Source organism: Netta rufina (assembly GCF_964035555.1).
Source record: "Netta rufina genome assembly, chromosome: 3".
NCBI classification, from domain to species: Eukaryota; Metazoa; Chordata; class Aves; order Anseriformes; family Anatidae; genus Netta; species Netta rufina.
The window spans coordinates 103,472,839-103,494,698 of NC_140125.1; positions in this window are offsets into that span (position 1 = coordinate 103,472,839).

Genomic DNA, 21,860 nt, shown 5'->3' on the forward strand with positions numbered 1-21,860 from the left:
TGCCCAGGATGATTGAGGATGTCAGTATGGTGAATATAGGCTTCTCAAGGGCATAACCTAGGGAGGATTAGATCCCAGGGTCCCTCTGACCTCTCACTTGCAGAGTGAGCCTTGAAGATTTGATGTGGATTTCCATTGCCATCTCCATGCACAATCCATAAGCCTAGGAAGAGGCATCTAGATAAGGTTACAGTCCCACAAATATTGCTATTGAAATGGTGGGTTACTGGATCATTCAAATATAAGAGTTTGATATGAATTGGGTTTGGGGACATGACTATTTAGTGGTGCATTATCTAGAAAACACGGTATGTAATTTATTTCATATTGATATCTATACACTGGTTTTATAAGCTATGAGAAAACATATGATAAACAATCTAGCAGAAAGTTAGTGTTACAGATGAAAAATATCCGATTTGACATAAAGTTTGACAGTATTAACTTAGTCAAACATTTTTTAATGCAGACTGGAATAACAGACCAAGCACATAACAGGTGTCATATGATTATAGATTTTTTCATCTGGTGCTGTATACAAGGAATAGCTCCAGATTTACCACACCATCAAGCTAGGATTTCAACAGAAAATGTTTTGTCTGAGATTCAGCTGAGATTCTCTCTTTGTCTGAGATTCAGCTGGCCAAAGTGGATCTGACTCTGTAATCTAGATTTTCAGACATTTAGGCAGGGAGAGGCAGGTCCACAATTTGCTATTTTTGATCATTTCTGGTTTTAGTGGGAACATATTTTATTTATTTTGTCTTACTGTTTGCATATGCATCCATTTATACTTTAATAATAACAATGATCAAATTAATCAAAAAGGTTTAAAAAAATCACTTAGGGTTATATATTTATTTACTCTTTTACCACATTATCATGGAAATTACAAACAACTTGTGTGTTTATTTATTTATTTATTTATTTATTTTAAGACATGCAGTCAAAATAAACCAATTACATCTCCACAACCAAAAGACATGTTAGATGACATTTTTCTTTAAAATATCCTGTCTTTTATAAAGTCACTCCCCCAAAAGTTCAACTGTCTTTACAACCCAGAATGTTAACTGGTAGCAAAGTCCTGTTTTGTGTATGAAGCCTATTGAAATGAGATGACTAACACTCTGTATTTCTTAAATTAAGGAATAGTCAAATGAGATTCTTACCTGAGCAGAAGTACAGTCTTAATAACATTGACAGTCAACTTGTCAGAAGTTGGTAGTATCTATTACAATAATAGCTTGGCTGGTTTACAAAGTCATCCTTATTATTGAGCTTTAAGTTCTTGCTCATGCAAGATGCTTCCATGATCTTTCTTTCCCATGGCAGTGATAGTAGAAAGGGTTCAGTATCATTTAGGAATAAGCTCCAAGTGAGAGACTATTTCTTAGCTCTTTTCAGGGGAAAAGAATGGTTATATATGGAGTTATTATTAATTCAGCTTTCAGTTTGAATCAATGACAATGAAGGGCCATAATGTTTTATATGTTTTATATAAAAGAAAAAGAAAGAAAAAGAAAAAGAAAAAAAAAAAAGAAAAAAAAAAAAAAGAAAAGAAAAAGAAAAAAAAGAAGTTCTGACATTGTTGAGATGTTTCCATAAATAAATAAATAAATAAATAAATAAAAGGAGTTATATTTATTTTAATTTTATTCCTGTTGTCATAGATTTAAGAGGAGGGAGAGGTAAGCAGGAAGGGAGGAAAGGACTTACTTTTTAATGCAAGTGTTTGCTTTGAAATCAGAAACATTAAATCACAGAACAAAAGAAAATACGTAGGCTATAATGTGTAGAGTCTGAAATACCACATGACTGGTGAAGAAGGTCCAAGCAGACTTAATATATCTCCAACAGCTGGCAAGTGAAAATGGTAGCCATGAAAAAGAAGGTAGATAAAAGACAGGGAGCTGCTAATAGTAAACATGCAGAACTGGCATTTCTTACCAATATGACAAGCAAAGAACAGATAGGCGCCGAACAACAAAAAATAGTCTTAGATATATATTTTTGGTCTTTTCTTCCAGGCTGACACCTTTTCATCACTGTCAGAAAACCAATGAGACAGCAATCTTGCAAAATACCAGATTTCTCTGAAAACATACTGAATACTGATGACCTGTAAGGAGAGCTTTCACAACGTGTTAAAATGAGTCTATGAAGAGAAACATGAGAGGGGATGGGGGAAAGTACTGACTTATGCTTCCCAATTTATGTTTGATAGCTGAAATACGACAACTCAATCTAAATATTGCCTTCCAAGTCAGTTATGAAAACAGGACTTGTTCATCAGAAAGCTCTTCAGGCTGATTTTTTAACAACCTCTATCATTATAATATCTTATTGATCCATAGTTTCTAATGTATTTATCCTTATGTCTTTGCCCAAGGGAAAGGAATGCCATGTCCCATTTTTATGTCCGTGCATGGAAAAGGGAAGCACAGAAAAGATAAAAGTCTTCAGTATTTGGTGTCTAAATCTCATATAACTTCTGATTTCAGTAAGAATCTAGATACCTTTGAATAGCTAACCTGAAGCAATTTGCCCACTATCATACGGAATGCTTATAGCTAAGTTGTAAGGATCTACACGATCACCTAGAAAGGATCCCTAATCATAGTGATTTCTATAACCAGAAGTCCCTTTCATATTGGAGATCCAGACACAGATTTTTCATAGCTGTGAATATAGCACAATCAGCGTCCACCACCACAGTTGAAGCTGGCCCAAGGAATGAGAGATTTATCATTCCAGGAAACCTGGGAGTGAGCACACAAGAGGGAACTTGATACTCCACCACATCAAAGAAATGACTTGAGTATGACAGAAGAAGGGAGGCATGAGGAATATTTGTTTCAGAGACTATTTATGCATTTTTCAGTTAAAAAAAAAAATAGATATGGTGCATAAGCAGCAGGAACAGAGACAAGAGCCTAGGGCTACTTTTCTGCATGGGAAGACTACTGCTGCAACTGCAGCCTACTTGCAGTTTCTCTTCCTATTGCTGTCCAAGCTATGCAGTGGTTCGGTCTATAAAGATGGAAAATGTCCAATTCTCACTTAAACAGCTCAATAAGGATCAGAAATTCCACCTTAATAGCTAAAAGCTGAGCTTTCAGCTAGTACTATGCTCAGCATTTGTCTATCTGTCTCTGTGAATTTAGGTGTTGCTCATTTTCTGCTCATTTTACCAGTGTTAAGTTCACTGGCTATCTTTTTTTTTTTTTTTTTTTTTTTTTTTTTTAATTATCGTTTGTCTTTACTGGAGCAATATCTGGGAATAAACTTAGCATATCCATTATTGCAATTACTTTAAATGCCAGAAAGGCCCTGAAGAAAAGAATCATCATTTTTGTTCTACAACATTATTGCAATGCATGTTCATTCTATGGACATTCAATATATATTTCAGATGATTAACTATTTCAGATTGATCACTGTATTCAGGTGATTAACTAAGAGCAGCTATTACCTACTTTCCCCCACCCTCAAACAAGTAAAAATTTACCCCAAATTAGGTTTTACCAAACAGCATATATGTTAGTTATGCAATGCTGCAGAGTTGCACACCCCTAGCTATTTAGCACCATTCTTGGCAGGTTTCTCTTGTGCACAAGTGACTCCATGCTGAGAACCTCTAAGGAACGAAAGGACTCCAAGGCTACCTGGGAAGCAACATGGGACAGAGCCGGTGGAGATGACATGGGCATCCTTGTGGGTACCTTTCAACTTGGATATTCTATCATTCTATGTTTTGGGCCTTTAAAGGGAAAACCTCCAAAGATGTAAGGCAAAAAGAAAAGATGCGGCCATTGCAGCACTGAAGAACTCTCCATGCAATCAATCTTCTTTTAAGGATTTTATATCAAAAAAAAAATCTTAAAGAAGGAATTTTTAAAAATTACTTAAATCCTGGAGAGAAAGGATTAAGGATGAAGGAACTTATGAAATAGGAAGAACAAATGATAACTCACTCAGTCTTGTGAAGGAGAAGGATCACTCTGTTATTCATTTGTGTAAGTCATACATTCAATATGAAGTAGTGGTTTAGACTAACTCCTCAGAAAACTTTGTCTGTCCAAAATTATTTATATCTCATCTACATTTAGTTTGTATGGATCTTTTGCAGGCAGATGTTGATTATCTGATTCTATGAAGGAAGTATAAAACTAACAATTTGCCTTGCTGTTGACAGCAAAATTAATGGCTCATGATTTTGTGAATGGAGTTAATTGATTTTTATTATTATTATTATTTTTTTTAATAGGAGGGAGAGTGCTAGTGAGCTTTGTGAAAATTAGGTGAGTACTACTAAGACAGAAAAGTGGTTCTCCATCAAGCCTTCCAGAGGATATTTCTGAGAGAGTATTTGCATAAGTTATGTTGATTTACTTTACAGATGCCTGCCTTAGTGCTTCTGTAATAAACATGTCACTTTTTTCTCTATTTTGTTAAAATGGTAAGTCTTTTTCAAAACAAGCTGAGCTTTAAGTCAGGGGGATGGAGGAGAAGCCTTGCACACTTCTGCTCTGGAGCTTTTTTAACAGTGCACATCAGACTGAAGCAAAAGATAGTATCTATTTCAGAATGCAGCAGGCTGGAGAAAATCCTGCTCCACAGTTTTGAAAAGCAGATTGCTACAGAAATTCTTCGGATGAGCCAATGGCAGAGAATAAAACAGTAACATGAAAAGCATGGAAGCACAAGTCTTTTCACAAAGAGCTATATCTAATTTGACTTAAGATAGTTATGTAAAATTCTACCTATAAGCTAGTCAATCAACTTTCATTAATGCCAGCAGAGACCTACATGATCTTCCAGAGTGCAGTGCACCTGAATCATGCTTTTCATGTCTCTATTTCTTGCTGCTAACTACACAGTACATAATCAGTTCATGTACAGATATGCAAATTGTAGCCAGTCTGGATAGATGATGTCAGCTATTGCAGAGTGTAGGAGCATGTTGAGAAAAAGGTACCTCATACATTGTGTGCTGTAGTAGCAGAGAAAAGCACACTAAACATATTTGAATATTTATACTAACATTTTAACATATGTAACTAAACTGAGCTTGTAAAAGGTTTTATAAAAATTGTCCAGTGTTTGATGAGTTTGATATTTAATTGTCACCAGTATGCTATAAAAAGTCTGAATCCATTTTGGCCTTCACAACAGTCCGAAATAAAAGTTAAAGCTGTACTTGGAACACTCCAGATAAAGCAATACTTAAAGCGTATAGTCCTGGGCATGAAAATAATATGGTGAGTATCTAAACCTAATCATGTCTCCCCCTGAAAATGTGAGAGAAGCTGAGGAGAGGCAGCAGAAAGTGACTACAAATGTACATGTCAGTGCACTGAAAAATTCCACAAAGCAGACTCAGTTCAGGGTAGTAATAGATTGACCTATTTGATGACCTGTCTTCAGAAAAACACAGGCTGTCAGCTAGCTATAAAATAGGCAGCAATATGTAGTTCATTCAAAATGGGAAACTGTTTCTATCTGAAGCTCCTAGATAGTTGTCATCACTGGTAACTTCCCTCCTTTAATTTCCTGAAGTCTGTTGGAGAGTACTGGAAAAGCAAAGTGAGATGCTTAAAGTTAGAAGAGGCAATAACACCTTCAAAGACTAGGTAAGGCAGACAAACTTCCATAGAAAAAAAGATTAGCAGAAATCAACAAAGCAGTAAATGGTTCAACAACTATTTAAGAAATCTCAATTTTTTGTTAATGAAATCCTGTGACAAGACAGAAGTGAAGGATTGCGGAGAAGGAAAAAATGTTGCATATTTTCAGATCCATGAAATCACAGTTATTCTACAGGTTCTTCCTGATCAAAAGATGAGAAAGAGAACAGACCTCACTTATCACACATTAAGCCTCACATGGAAGGGAAAAGAGAATTTTAAAAGTTTTTATAGTAACCCCTGCCAATATTAAAAGAGTGAAACTGAAGTTGGTAGTGTCTTGGAGCTCTTAAAATGTGTGGATAGAAGCTTATTTTCAAACCTATTTAAGGCTAGATGAAAGAAAAGAAGAAAAAATGCTTTACTAATGATCACATAGATCTTTCCCACATCTAGTTCTATGACTTGATGATTTATCATAATGAAGTAATGATAAATGAGAAGGAAAAGTAGGAAATATAGCAGTTAAGCATCAGCTGCATGGAGTGAGCCCAGTAGCACAGTATGCTAATGATAAAACTGTGTTCAAGAGAATTTGAGCTGCTGCCACCAATACAGCATTGCTATTTGATAAGTATCATAAGAGGACAAAACTTTGTTGGTGTTTGACAGTAATGAAAGATTCAGTTCTAAGAATCTGACATAAAATAATCACTTCCTTACCCTAGGAAAAAGGAGTGCATGTGGGCATTGGATTGCACCGTGATGCTTCTGCTGAGTACTGGAGACTGTTCCTCAGGGGTGTCAGCTCTGTTGGACATAAAGCCACACCAGGGTAATACAGTCCCAGTGGCTACAGGACCCAGAGAACAAAGAAAACATGAACCAAGAACAGAAAGACACTGCCCTACTTCTGAGCAATGTTTCATCGTGGTTCTCTGGGTATGTATGTTGACATATAAACACACATGCTTATGGGTATCTCTGTATAAACATACATATGTACTCTGAGGTTTGGCAGTATTTTGCAGTTGAATAGACACTTCACATTTTTTTGCCTTAAGGAAACGGTGTACAAATTGATGTCTAGCTAAATGATCTGAACATAATTAGGATAATCTGTACATTGGTAAATGCCCATGTAATAAGTACCTATATTCTTACCAGTACTTGCACAGTACATATTGAGCCAGCAGTTCTAAATATAAGCAAATTGTTCATTTTCTTCTTTCCTGACATCTCACTTTTGGCTACAGAACTACAGCCTTATTCTTGCACTCTCCTGAAGAATAAGTGATAGTATGCCTTGTGGAACAGAGTAGTGTCTCAAGACTGCTCTATAAAGTGTGTCAAATTGCCTCAAGAAGAGTTTAAAGCTATGCCTTTGTTTACTATGTTTTCAACATATTTTAAATGCTGACTTCAAATGCTGTTCCAGCACCCCTGTAAAATTAAAAAAATAATAATAATATTTGTAGTTTAAATACGATACCAGGTGTGATATCTTTGCCTAGCTTGGAAAAAATTCATGGTGACTTCTGGAAAGCCACCCTTTCATAGTACACCACGGGTCTTACCTTCACTTTATTACTTCCAGTCTCAGAATGGTATTGGTGGAGTAGTATTTATGATATAACCCAGACTACAGTTACATATACATTTCTCAGCACAGTTTGAATTATTTCTTCCCCATAACTGTAAAAAGGCAGGAAAAAATATTTCTGGAAACTTCTTTTGGTTTTGTTACTCCTCTACAGCAGTCAATATTGGAAGTTTAATGTTGCCTAGTATTTTAGGAGTTCCAGGATAGGGTTGAAGAGGATTTAGCAGTTCCAGGATAGGATTGATTGATAAGCTCTCACAAAAGACAAAGGATAACCTCTGTCTTTTAGTATCTTGGTAATGATAGATTCACTTTCTGGAAAGTTAAAATGAAATCCAAGGGTAGCTTTTTTCAGAGTCTTGTGTTGTGATTCATTTTAAGGAATGACTGAATTTGGATAAATAGACAAAGGATCTGTCTCTCTGAGGTCAGCTGAGAGATTTAAATTAAATCAGTGTCTTCACTAATTTTGAGCATTGCCTAAAACAATCCTCCTGTGTGATATTTGCAGGAACTGGTGCTACTATTTAAGATACTGAGATGCGAGGTCCTTATTCAAAAGAATTCAGTACTGACAGTCAAGGTAAGGACCAGCACATGGACACATGAACAAACTATGTCCTTCTAAAGTACCTTTGGGTGTAGTGTTATAACCCATCACTAAGCAGAAATGGAAGTCACAAACACCAGACACACAAAACCAGAAAAGCCATCCTTTTGCCACTGTTACAGCAATTATCTATTCATTTTTTAATCTTTGAATAAGCTTATTCATCTCAGTATGGCCCCAATAGTTTAATACAACTGCAAGCTCCACTGGGATGCCTGTGCAGGAATGGCTGGGTGTCATCTGATGAGATGACAGCACAACAGCTTGAAAATTCAGTGAATTAATCACATTTCTTTCCATCAACAGCAGTGTTTTGGCTTATTTTTCACATCCTATGGCACAGAAATGCTAATATGAGCCAGCACATTTAATTGCCCTTGAAAAGTAACCTCTGGTAATAGATATTATTCCTACCCTCAGATACTTTTCCCCTGACTTCATTTGGGCTAACGCACGTATGACAGAATCCCAGTGTGCCACTCCCTTGAATTTCCTTAACATCTGACCTCACACAGCTGTTTATTATTAAGAGACATTTGCCACTGCTGTGCATGTTGCTATACTCTGTCCATATTCAGCATATTTTTTCCCAAATACTCAAATTTACAAATAAGCTAAAAATGAATGCCTTGCATCAGCTTTAATTTTATAAAGCAGTGACCCATTCTACCACTGTGTAATAACAGGTCCCACTGTGACAATTAAAACAAATCACCCTACAGAATATGTCATTAGGTACATTCATGCCTCATCAGTAACTGAATTGTCTTTTATGATATATTTCAAGAAAAGGTATATAACTTTTTAGCCTGCTTTCCCCAAAACACAACATGATTTATAACAAATCTCCCATCCTCACAATTTACTAGGAAAATGAAATATAGATTAAATGAAATAAAAACCCTAATTAAGAAATAAAATAGCTGTTTGCCACTAAATAAAACACAAGTGTGTAGATAATTTTGAAACAACAACAATTGATCTAAAATGAATCTAAGTTTCCAGAAACTACTGCAGCTGTTCTTAGCTCTTCTGTTTTGAACAAATACAGCCAGGAAGAAAGCAGTAGAAAAATGACCTCTGCTAGCTCATACCATGATGCTGATAATTTTACCTAATCTGTGAACCTCTTTTACAATGTAGAACTCATCCCATTAGATGACATTACCATGACTGTCAGGATGGCATGCAGTTTGCTCGAACCTAATCCTGTCTCTATGTGTAGTGCTCTGCATGTAGCAAAAACAAAATCTAACACCTGGTACCAACAGTACTATCAACTTGTCAGTTCTTTTCAGGAAGGGTTAAACTAGCCCTCTGCCAGATCTTAATTTTCTCACTGCTGGGAGTACTTGGAATTGGAGTGTTTTAAGTGAACTATGTTTTCATTTGTATATTTTAGTAAGCTGCCTCCAAACTGTTTTTCTGTTCCCGAGTGGGTAGGACACTTATGGTTGAGATTCATCTCATTAACTTTAGACATCTACAGTGTAGACATCTACATCTGAACTAGACACTGGAGACTTACTTCGTAGTCAACAGAGAGAGATAAACTCTTTTAAAGGGGGATCCAGCTGACCTACTTGAGTCACTTGGTAGCAGGGCACCTATTAAAACAACCAGTTCACGATTAGATGGGTACATTTAGGTGTCTGCACTTGGTCAGATGAATCCCACAGAGAGTTCAAGACCTGTATCTAGGTGCTTTTGTAGATTTGTCAGTGGGGAGATGAAGAAATGTTTTGCTCATCTGCATCCTGTAACTTGCAAACTCAAGTACTGTATCTTTTTTTTTTTTTCATTATTTTTTTTTCTTCTTTGCCTGAATTGCCTGAAACCCATACCATGCTGGGAGGCACTCAGGTACTTGCTCTGTAGAATGGTCCCCAAGTGAGCCAAGGACAAGATCCCACTTGTCTTCATGGGATAATATTGAAGGCTAGCACCATTTTCCTGGTCTGTCACTACTGTTCCTCAAGAGAGTTCCTGAGAACCATCCCATCTGCAGACAGGTAAGTACAGGCTGGAGTCACACCCATATAACCCATGCTCTAGATGCTCTCAGACTGAACACTTAACATGGAAGCCATGAGCTCTCACAGCATATCCCTTCCAGCTCTTGGCCCTGGCTCATCTATCTCATACACAATTCACATGCTCTGTCTTACTGTCCTACACAAGAGACCTGCCTGGCTCTCTCCCCTGCTCTCCAATGCCTTGTACAGCAGGAGAAGGGGAGGAGGGGTCAGAACCAGGATAAGTATGTTAGTATGTTAGATTACAGTTATCACATTACCCAATCCACAACCAATGTGACTTCCTGTCTTCTGTCTTCCCTGCAACAACTCTACTGGGTATGGCATATCTCAAAAAAAAAAAAAAAAAAAAAAAGGCATTATAATCTTTAATTAGGCTCTCCCCATTGGATTGGATTTCCTGGCCTTTCTATGAACAAGCCACAGGCCATTCTGCAAAAACTGAAAGGAAAGTAATTCAAAACTGTGACACTTTTCCCCTTTCACATCTGTGCATCTCTTGCTCTTCCTAAAAAGAGGCAAACTAATAGGTAGTCTGTCAGTGACCTAACTAATAACTAGATTTACATTTCTTTACCTTTAGATAGATTAATTTAATTCCTTTTAAAACTGTGATTCTTGCTGCAGATAAGCCATCAGTGTGTTTAACAGGATATTAAAAGTAGAAAGCAAGTGTAGAATAGCAGGTTCATTAGACAACACTTATTCCAAATGTGGAAGCTGAACACCAGATGCCGTTTTGCATAATAAAAGCAGTCAGTGATTAGCCCTTAGAGGTCTGTGATTCCTGAATAATAACCCATTTTTCAACCTTGTCTGTTATTTTTCTCCCTTCCTCTAAATTTTCAGCTTTAGGACTAGTACATTTTAATAATCACATAAACCAAATGTGACTTGTAATTCTTAATGCTGTTTTAAAATTAAATGTGATTTTCCAGTATTTATTCAAAATGGGAAAAAAAAATCCTTCAGCAAACAGCTGCTTATAGGAATAATGAAAATTTGGGACCCACTGAAAAAATAGAAAATAGGAATTCAGTCTCTAAGTAGAAGAATTAAAAAGGCTTGAATGTTGGGCCTCCCCACCTGGTATAAATCCAGAGGGAGCTAAGAATACACAATCACTGTTAGGCTCTCCTGGCTTTGAGTTCCAGTTAAGGAAAATGGAGAAACCAATTCTTTAGTTCCAGGGAAGACGGTATAATTATTATCCTCCCTGAACCTCCCCCCCAAAAAAGGAAGTTTAGTCATATAGGTTACTGATTTCTTTGAAAAATGGTGACCTTCACATATGTTTTATCAGCTTTGAGTTCAGGAGTGGGAAACAGCAGACAAGGGATGATCAAGTCTAGATGATTTGGCTCGTAAGTACTTAGATCAGCTGCTGGACATACCCAGGTCCATCTGCTGCTAGAGGATGTATCTTGCACAGCAGACTTTCACTTGATTCTTCTTCCATATGAGGACAAAAGTGAGAATCATACGTGGGGAAAAGGTGCCAGTCTTCAAAAAGAGAAAAGCTTTTTGTCTTCAAAAAGAAAAAAGTCTTCAAAAAGAGAAAAGAGAAAACTGTCACAGAAGTTTAAAAAAAAAAAAAAAATCCTCCAGGACATGGAAGCTGCTGGTATACCTCTGTGCAGAACTTTTGTTTTAGTCAGTATGTCTTGTTTGCTGTTTCTAATGAGCAGTGCTCATTTCAGATTGATGCCATGAACAACCATAAAAACACAGAGAGAAGAGCACAAGCTCATGGCCCAGGAAGACCTTATTATGTTATCCTTTTAAATTTCTGCATTACAGGAACTAAAGGTTCAAAGTAATTATGGACAAATAGAAACATACTGCAGCAACAGATTTGGTACAATCATTTGAAAGCCAGTAAGTATTTTTGTTTTAGTGACAGTTATCTGTAGTCTGTTGTGTCTGCAAGCTGGTGGCAAGACACTAGAACAAACTTACCAGCCCATCTGGTGCCTGGAATGAAGCATTTCTGTGCTTCATGCTATTACAGCCAAGGCTGAAAGCAAGAAAACCTCCTGTAGTTCTGACAATGCTTCCATGGGAGGTCACAAGGGTTGTCAAGCTAATAGGAGTTGTAACAATATTTTAATGGCTAATGAGTATTTCTTGCATATAAATTTGTGTGTGCATGTATGTGTGCATATATATATAAATATATAATTGAAGAATAAACCCAAGGTGGCTGATCTGAGAATGAAACCACCTTTTCCAGAGGAGGAAATTATGTTTTTAAGAGAAAGAAATTTGGTAAGAAGCAGAGTGGTTTTTGTTTGTTTGTTTGTTTGTTTGTTTTGTATCACATTATTTTGCTATTCTTTTGTTTGGGATGCCTTTTCTTTAAGTTACTGTAATAGAGTAAATAAAATAAAGTCCCATTTTTCAACTGATGCTAAACTTTTGCTGTATTTGTTCACACTGTGCTTTACCTCCCTAACACATTTTGTTTCAGCAGCATCCAAACACCTATGCACTTTTAAAATGGTGACTAGATATTAAAGCCTGTAATAGAAGTATTTCATGTATCAGCAATAAAATAAAACATAATTACTAGTTCAATAGCACTGTCTATATTTTTATAATTTACATGATTTCATATTTTCCTGTATGTTTGCAGTGCAAACTAATAGCAATTATCTCTCAGAGTAAATTGCCATTAAACTTGGTCTCATTGTAAATCATAATGATAAAAGAGGAAAATAAGGCTACAGCAGAGTACAAGGGCTAAAACAACATATTATCATATGCTTAATGTCATAAAATGTATTGATGCCTTTTGTTTGTGTTTTAATTCCATGTTAAAGCTTTTGTGTTGGCAGGTAGCACCAGGTGGCACTGTTACATAATCATCTACTTTTTTTTTTTTTTTTTTTTTTTTTTTCCTTTAAGCAGTGAAACAAGATTTCAGTGTTGGGAAGACATGCTTCAACCAGGGGGTGGTAGGTGCTAGGTTTTATGGAAGAAGCCACTGAGGTAAGCAGCAGAGAGTTTTGCTTTGTACATACACATTCCTTTCATTATAATTTTTATACTGAGTAATATATTGTGCAGATTTACCCCCAGGCAGTAACAGGAAAGCTAAAATTTCCAGAAAGCAGCATTTCCAACACACTGCTTTTAAGTAACCTTGTTCAAGGAATTGTGAATGTCTAAATAAAACAAAACTTAGTAATGTTTACCTAGTTGCTATATCACAGTATTCTACATTAATAACCAGTTCTTCCAAAGCCCCAAATATTTGATATTGACAGAAAGATGAAAAATGGAACACCACCACAATGGGATTATGAGATTAATTCCATCCCTTGGAGTCATGTGAATGCACGTTACTGCTAGTGAGGAGCACCTCTAAGGTCTTGGGTCATGGCACACATACACTGGTGTGGCAGGGTTGGTCTAACTGCAGGGTCTAGTCCTTTTGTGATGCTGCAACCCAGCTGTGTGTGTTATTGTAGGTAAAGAATACAAAACCTAATAGAGCTGTGGTGTGCACACATATTTGTAGACCTAATAGAACTGTAAATTTCTCTAACATTAAATAGTTGAACCGTTATCTGAGCAGCTATTACTTACACTTCTTCAAGATTTAAGATGTCTTCCCACTCTCTTGTTATATGCTAAAGAGCTACTGACCTTGCTGGGAGTCCCTTCCAAAGACTCCTGTATTAACAGCACATAGCACACTCCGGAAATTGATATGTATCTTCTGATAACCCATTAGAAATGTTTTGTGGTACTGGGTACTAACACTGAGTGCTTTTCCCAGTTCTGTGGATTGTCAGCTTTGATTTTACCACTTGCAGTTACATCAGTTTCAATACTAGCTTTCATAAAAAATATGTGAAAGTTCTTTTTTTAAAAAATATCACTGCAGTTAAAAACATTATTAATGTTACCAAACAAACAAACAAACAAAAACAGAGCAAAAAGTAATAGATATCAACTGATACTTACCTCACTCACAATGACAGCAGGAAAAGATGTTCTACCTTTCCATCATCTGTTTTTTACATCCTTCAGGTGTTTTTCTAGCTAGGGATTCAGTTCTTGTGCAAATTTTCACTGTTAGAGAGTACCCCAGTCTGGGAAAACAGCTTATCTTTATATCCCCTTCCTTTTTATTTATTATTATTATTTTTCTCTCCAGGCAGTGATAGTTCTATTTTGACTTCATAGAAGTTAATTAAAGCAAGTCATCAAGGTTGAATACTCTATTTTCTTAGGTAGAACAGTTCAAATTCTCTGTTGAGTCTCCTCATGTGCAGAACTTCATTTTTCATTCAGCTTGGAAAAATTTATGCAGCTATGGATTTTATATACTCGCTACTGGTTCCTGTTTGAGATTTGATGTTTCAGTATTTATTGTTTTGATTTGGTAATATCTTTGGTGTGCCAAAACTAACTATGTCTTTGGGTACACTATGACAAGAATTCTTCTTAAATAATGTATGACATTTAACAATATGACATGAAGCAAATATCACTTGAGTCAACCACTTAACGAAAATGACAGCTCAGAAAAGGTGAAGGTGAATGTAAAGGTGAAGGTATTTTAATTAACTACCAAGGTATCTCCGAGACACTAGTAGATATGGAATGATGATGATTAAATAACATGTAGGAATAGAGGGAATACATAAAATTGTGTTGGTAAAAGTTGTCCCCATTCCTGTATTACATGACATTCATCAGCTTTAAGGAAATGATCTAAAATATGAAGGCCAGTCAAGCCAGAGAAACTCCTGTCACACAATACAGGTCAGGATCACTTTTCATTTCCATCAGTAGAACTGAGGTTTGGTTCCACTTGACTCTAGATTTTGATGATTCTATGATTTACGACCATTCTATTAAAGCCTGAAAGTTGGGGTAGTGGGGCATGCCTGAGTATCATTGCAAGAAGAAGCATGGTACTTAAAATACCTTTTAGCTGTTTATAACAGCCTCTCTGACTGAGTTTATTGATCTGAAGACAGAGCTCTAAAAAAATAGTAGAAAGAACCATGTGAATGTTTCTCAGATGCTTTACAATCCACCAGTAAAATTAAACCTGGTGTTCAGGTTAAATTGAAATTTGAAGTAGGATTCAAGGGAGACTTGCAACTAACTTGTTAACCATATTCTGGATATGCTGAATATCATCAAAAAAATATAAGACCTGATAAAATGTATGGCAGACAAAGACAGCGGTGGAGAAAAAGCTGAGGAGAGTATCAAAACAAAAAAGGGAAAATGAAAACCATAATTAATGATTCCATGAAGAATTGTGGTCCAAGAAACAAAACACCTCATATTCTTTCTCCCCGTTTCAGACTAAGGTTTCCTAGTCCTTGCCTACTTGTCATACATAGTCATCCCATTAAAACATAAGCAGACATCATCTCTCCTTGCCACACTGGAAAAATGTCGCTATCATTAAAAGTCACTTTTCTAATATTCATCATAGTAATGCAGCAAAACAAGTCAAATCATATTGCAAGTATTCAATCTTCTTTCCCTTTTCCCAAAGCTGTAGTTCACATTATGAACTCTCACTTGTCAATACTTTGATCAATTTGATCATAGTGTGGAAAGTCTGTATCTGTAGGTAAAATCATTAAAAGTTTTACTAAAAAAAAAGAACAGATAAAAATCTTCCCTTTTGTTGTGGGTGTTTTATGCAGTATGCCAGAGTGGAGCTGAGCAAATGCATGATGCTCAGTGCATGACAGGACCCGTGGGTGGCCATCCTTGATCTCCCTACCTACTTGTCCTTACTTGATGCATCTCCGATCAGACAGAATGAGCAGAAATGTGAGATCAACTTTTTGAGTCTGGTCTATCTTCTGGATCATATCACATAAGCTATTTTATACTCCTACTACAAAACTCTTAAAAGTGTAAGTCACTGGGAAGAAAAGACACATTGGAGCACATTTGCAGTGTTGCACTGGCAAGTGTCACGAGTCAAGAGGAAGAATAATCATTTCCTGCAGTACCTGTTATTCCTTAGAGTTCTCTCAACCATGCTTAGCACATACAATCTGACAAGATTAGAACCTCAGGTGGTATGGCTTCAGGCAAAGGAGAAATTCAGTTACCTGTCAGTAGTAATAATAAAGAGATGAGTGAAACCACCACAACGCTGTCTCTGTCTTTCCCCTGGATTACCTCTCTTTTAAGATGCCCTTATTGAGCAGTTATTCTCTATGTCTATTGATGAAAGGAAAAGTTAATGTTGTGCAAAGAAGAAGCAAGCCTTAAATCTTTTTTATGGGTTGACTAAGTTTCTTTGAATATTTTTATGACATTTTTACTTTTCTGTTTGTTCTCTTTTAAAACAAGCCACAAAAGAATAATGGCTTCCAATGTCATTAGCAGGCATGTGAAACTCAAATGCATTCCTTACTTTTCTCTTGAGTAACTTCCATCTTATGTGGTAAATTAAAGGTTTCATCTGAACCATAAAAATGGTCTACTCCAGCTCCCACTGAAATCAGTCTCATTATCTTCAGGTATTCCTGCATCAATATCTATTTTATTTTAATAGAGACTGTAGACTACTTATTTGTTGCAGCTATGCTGAAATGTTACAGCTAAGTCCTGTCTTTTAACCACCTACACTATCATTTTCCAAAAAAACACACATAATGAATCTAAATATATTCCTTGATAGCTACATTAATACCGTGCTTTTTAACTCAGTCCTGCACTGTGTTTTCAGATTAATTTGTTTTCATTTTTCCCAAGTAAATCTCTAAGTGTTCTGATTTTTACCCGGTTGCAAAATACATCATTTCCCATCAAAAGGGGTTGGTTCTTTTATCTCAAATAAGAATAATAGATAGCAGACCTTATCCTGTAGATGGCTGAATTATCCTAAAAAGAAAAATGAGAATTCCCAGTTCTTTAAGACGGCAGTATTTTCATCTTATAAGAGTTTTTTTGTTTGTTTGTTTGTTTGTTTGTTTTTGTGTGTGTGTGAATTTTTTATTTTGTAGTATAACTTTAATGCAGCACTGAGTGACAGGCAGATAACTAAAAAATGCAATGGCCATATGACTGGTACAGTACATTTACAGCCCTTTGAAATGAAAGTTGTTCTGAAAAAAAAAAAAAAAAAAAAAAAGAAAAAAGAAAAAGAAGAGGGAGAAAGATTTTGTGATAGAGATCTGTGTACCATGTCCCTAGAAGAGGTGAAAGGATTCCTCCAGGTGGAATTTGACACATATCCATTCAAGTTTTTAAATGGTAAGTCTGGTCACTTGCATGACAAATACACAAAGATAAATAAGGCACATCTTTGATGTAACCCTTAAAAAAAAAAAAAGACATTGTGGAGCATTTAACCAGATGCCACAGGGTCTATGCAGGGCCTCTGTAATCTTGTTTTTGTAACTGCTGCATCTATTAAAAATGAACAGAGGTCAGACTGCTTGTAAATGAGAACATCTTCTCAGCACAGCATTGTTTTTGGAACCTTTCCCTTTTCTTATTAGTGAGTGATATCCCTCAGTCATCAATACACTAAAATTTACCAATATTTTTTTAATTTCAATTTAAAAGCTATGTTTTTGCTTTCTGTTTGGATTCCAGACATATAATTATGTTATTTCATCTCCTTGAAGTACACAGTGATTGAAGTACACTGTGATTCTGTGACCCTAAGAGGCAAGTGTAAAAACACAAGTCCTCTGTACAGTACAGTATTTTCATGGTAGAATGTTTGTGAGTTTTTTTGTTTGTTTGTTTGTTTTGTTTTGTTTTGTTCTTTTATTTATTTGTTTATTTATTTTTCTTAATAATGTTAGATAAATATATGTGGGAAAGCTTGTCGAGATTCAGGCTAGCATATCTGACATTATGATAACCAGCGATGTGCAAAGCTTTGGCTAAAACACCGCTTGAAATGTACTGGATTATGTCTGATCAGTTTTAAAGTATACCTATTTTTTTCCTGTTAGCCATGTGGGTTAGTCTTCCCACTCCTGCTTGGGATGAGCAGTAAACTGACATTTACTTCCACAGTCAACACTCATGAACTATAGTGTTTTAATATTAGTTCAGTACAGAAATGATTTCCAGTTCCAGTCAAAAAGAGTATGATTTTAAGTAGATTTCTGAATAAGAAATACAGAAAAAGCTATTTGGGTGTATAAATGCATATATCTTAGAGGTCTTTTCTAACCAAAATGATTCTATACCTATTCATGTATTTTGCTTCTGTCCTAACCTCCAGATTGCTTTAAGCCTTTATCCTCTGGCTGAGCTGAGCACGATGACGCATTCTTCATCCGCTTTCAGGTCTTACATACTATCAGTGAAAATCACACAGGACAAGAGGTGTTTTACACACATTTCTGTGTACGCCTTTCTACTTCTGTACCCTGGCATACAGTCTGGGGTATAATCTCTCTTCAAAGATTCTTCTGTGCAAGCTCGTATTTTAAAAAATACACAGATTTGAACTATTCAGTTAAAGAAATACCTGCTATGATGGGTTGACCTTGGCACAGCTCCAGATGCATACACAGCCGCTGTCCCACTGCCTCCTCAGCTGGACAGGTAGAGAACATAAGATGAAAAAGCTTTGGGTAGCTTGAGCTTGTGGAAGGTGTCCCTGCCATAGCAGGTGGGTTGGAACTAGATGAACTTTCAGGTTGCTTTTAACCCAAACCATTCCATGATTCTGTGAAAGACGATGAGATCACTTACCAATTACCCTGACAGGCAAAACAGACTCAGTTTGGGGAGAATTTATTGCCAATTAAAATAGATACAGCTAGCGAAAAACAAATAAATACATAAACTAAGACAACACCATCTCATCTTCTTTTTGTCCTTAATGCTCAACTCCAGTCCTTGTTTCCAACTCCTTATCCCCCACCTCAAGCAGTGCAAATGGGATGGCGAATGGGAGGTTGTGGTCAGTCCATAACAGTTCCTCTCCTCTGCCCCTTCCTTATCACAGTTTTCCCCTGTTTCTGAGGGGGCTCTGGGGTGTTGTAGGGCTCAGGTGCCTAGAACATCTCTTCCCCCTCTTTCTTCTCTGATCTTGGTGTCTGAAAAGGCTGCTTATGACATGTTTTTGTCCTCACTCCTTTCTACCAGTGCTGCATTTTGCCCTTGCTTAAATATGTTTCCCAGAGACACCACCATTTTGGCTGCTGGGCCCAGCTGTGCCCTGTGGTGGGACCATTGGAGACAGCTGGAATCGGCTGTGTTTGGCACAGGGCAGCCCCAGCCTCTTCTCACAGAGGTTGCCCCTACAGCTCCACACTGCCAACAGCATTGGCACCTTCACCTAGCACACCAACAAGTATAAAATAGTACAGTCATTTGTTCTTTTGACATTAAGGAAATTAATAATAATAATAATAATATAAAGCTGCAGAAAGCCTAATGCATAACTTGTGAAAATGAATACAGATTACAGGCATAATTAAATGTTCTTCAGATAATTGTGGAAAATTTATAGTAATTATTTGTCACTTATAAAATGTGTGTCTCCACTGCTAAGCAAAGTCTTCTTTGGCTATATTCTTTTCACAGGCAAGTTTATAAACAATTCTATTTTTTTTCCAATTCTCTTCAGAAGTTCTGATAATATGCAGAACTTTTCAGAAGTTTGCAATAGTTTTTGGACCCAGAATATATGATCTATAAAAGATTTTCCTCTGAAAAAATTACTTAAAGCAGTGTTCTGTTGGCTTTTTTATTATTATTATTATTATTATTATTATTATTATTATTATTATTATTATTATTATTATTATTATTAATTTATTATCAGCAATCATAATTAAGTAGTAAGTATTCTGGATGTTTCTTACTATGCCCAGTAAAATCACAGTTCAGCCTTGCTTACATTTAGCCATTTTGTGTTACAAAAATAAATAAATAAGCACTCATATATATAGCAAAAGAGACCATATATATTACTACAGAAGAATACTTTTCAGTAGGATACATGCTAATAAAGACAGACTGCTGATACATTGGCTGCCTTGCTCAGCTGCTTCAGTATGGTCTTGGCATGGCTTCCCCTGTCATTATTCATTAGATGTAACACTAGATTACATCATCCAGAGTGGATTTTTTCCCTAAACATGACTTGAACTACAACACATATCAGTTTTGCCGTTTATTTTTCAGTATGGGAATGAAAGGGACTTTTTCTGTTTCCAAAGTTGTACAAGAGCAGATTGACTCACAGCACCATTTAAATATAAAGGCTGCTTCTGAAAAGTTTTCATCACCACATTAAGACTATGATACATGTTTTGTTGAAGCACAGTCATCAACTAAGAACCCAAAAATACGCTACAACCTCACTTTGCAAAAATTCCCTAGAGTAAGTTCAATTACTTACTTGATAACATACTGGAATATGAGGTGCAGTTAAATGTATTGCACATTTATCTATTGGATAAAAACCCAAATACGTATATTTAATATTTGAAGTTTGACTGATAATGTGGTATCTTAAAGAATTAAAATGGAAATTTTAAAAAGCCAATGGCAGCAGTGGCCACTGCTAGCTTCAGTGCTGCAAAACAAGTTACTAAACATGAGAATCTGACTTAATTCATAGCTGCTTAGACAATTAAAGAAACTGTACATTATCTGAAGATGAGGAGAATAATTGGTTGTTTTTGAGTGAATTCCAGTGCACCACGAGACATCAAGACCAAGACCCATTAACTGACATAAGTGCATAATCAGTAAAGAAAAATCCATGGATCTGAGTTAATCCCATTGGTTCCCTGAAAAATCTGTACAGAAAGGGAACTGCATATGAATGTGATTCAGAAACCAGCATGCAGAACCAGAGATCATGTAAGCTAACCAGTAAGAAACACTGAAGGAGGATGTCCATGTTAATTTCACCTTCAACCTTCATGTCAGAAAAAGAACTGCAGACAGCTTAACAAGTAATGCTTCAGCTGGGATGTAAAAGTCCTATATTTGATACTAAGAAACCAGACCATATTCAAACAGCCCACTCTAAAAGGTCAAGTCAGACTTTATGACTACTTGTTTCTCCAGGGAGCCTTTATAGTAGACTTATACTACCTAAAACAGGCCCTACAGGAAAGCTAGGGAGAGGCTCTCTCAGGGAGTGTAGTGATAGGACAAGGGATAATGGCTTTAAACTAAAAGAGAGTAGGTTTAGGTTAGATATTAGGAAGGTATTTTTTACTCTTAGTAAAAGAGTAAAGTGCCTCTTGTGAGGCACTGGCACAGGCAGTCCAGAGAAGCTGTGGATGCCCCATCCCTGGAAACGTTCAAGGTCAGGTTGAATAGGGCTTTGAGCAACCTGATCTAGAAGGAATTGTCTGGGCCCATGGCAGGGGGTATAGAATTAGATGATCTTTTTGATCCCTTCCCACTCAAACCATTCTGTGATTCTATTTAGTGAAAAAAGTGCAATAAAAAAAATAAATTTGAGACAGAGACAACAAGGAATGTTTCATTTTCATACACCATTTAACAAAAAAAAAAAAAAAAGTGATCTGGGGAAAGCTACTATCTAGTCCACCCAGCCTTTAATTTTTCTATGCTGAAGAGTGATCTTTCAAAACTTCAGCTGAAAGATTTCCAAATGATATATAAGTAGACAGAAGTTATTCAAATGCCATCCATCTACAGTGTCCTGTATGGCCCATTGTGACATAGCAACTAGTATGGGACGGTATTTTTTCTGCCCACTCTTCTGTCAGATAATCAAGAATATAACCCAGAGCTGTCAATTAGTGCTATTTTTTAGCAGTAGCTCTTGTAATGTGCACATCTACTTAACCAGTCTGAACTAAGACTGTTCCATGAGTTTGTGGAAGCTCTTGAGCAACATTTAATATGAATTTTATTCAAATCTATGGCTGTAGCATATTGCCAATCACATAAATTCCTCTAGTTTTTCACCTGTGTTAGAGAGATAATAATATTCTTTACACTTTTAAAGGATTTTAAAACTTTTCAAG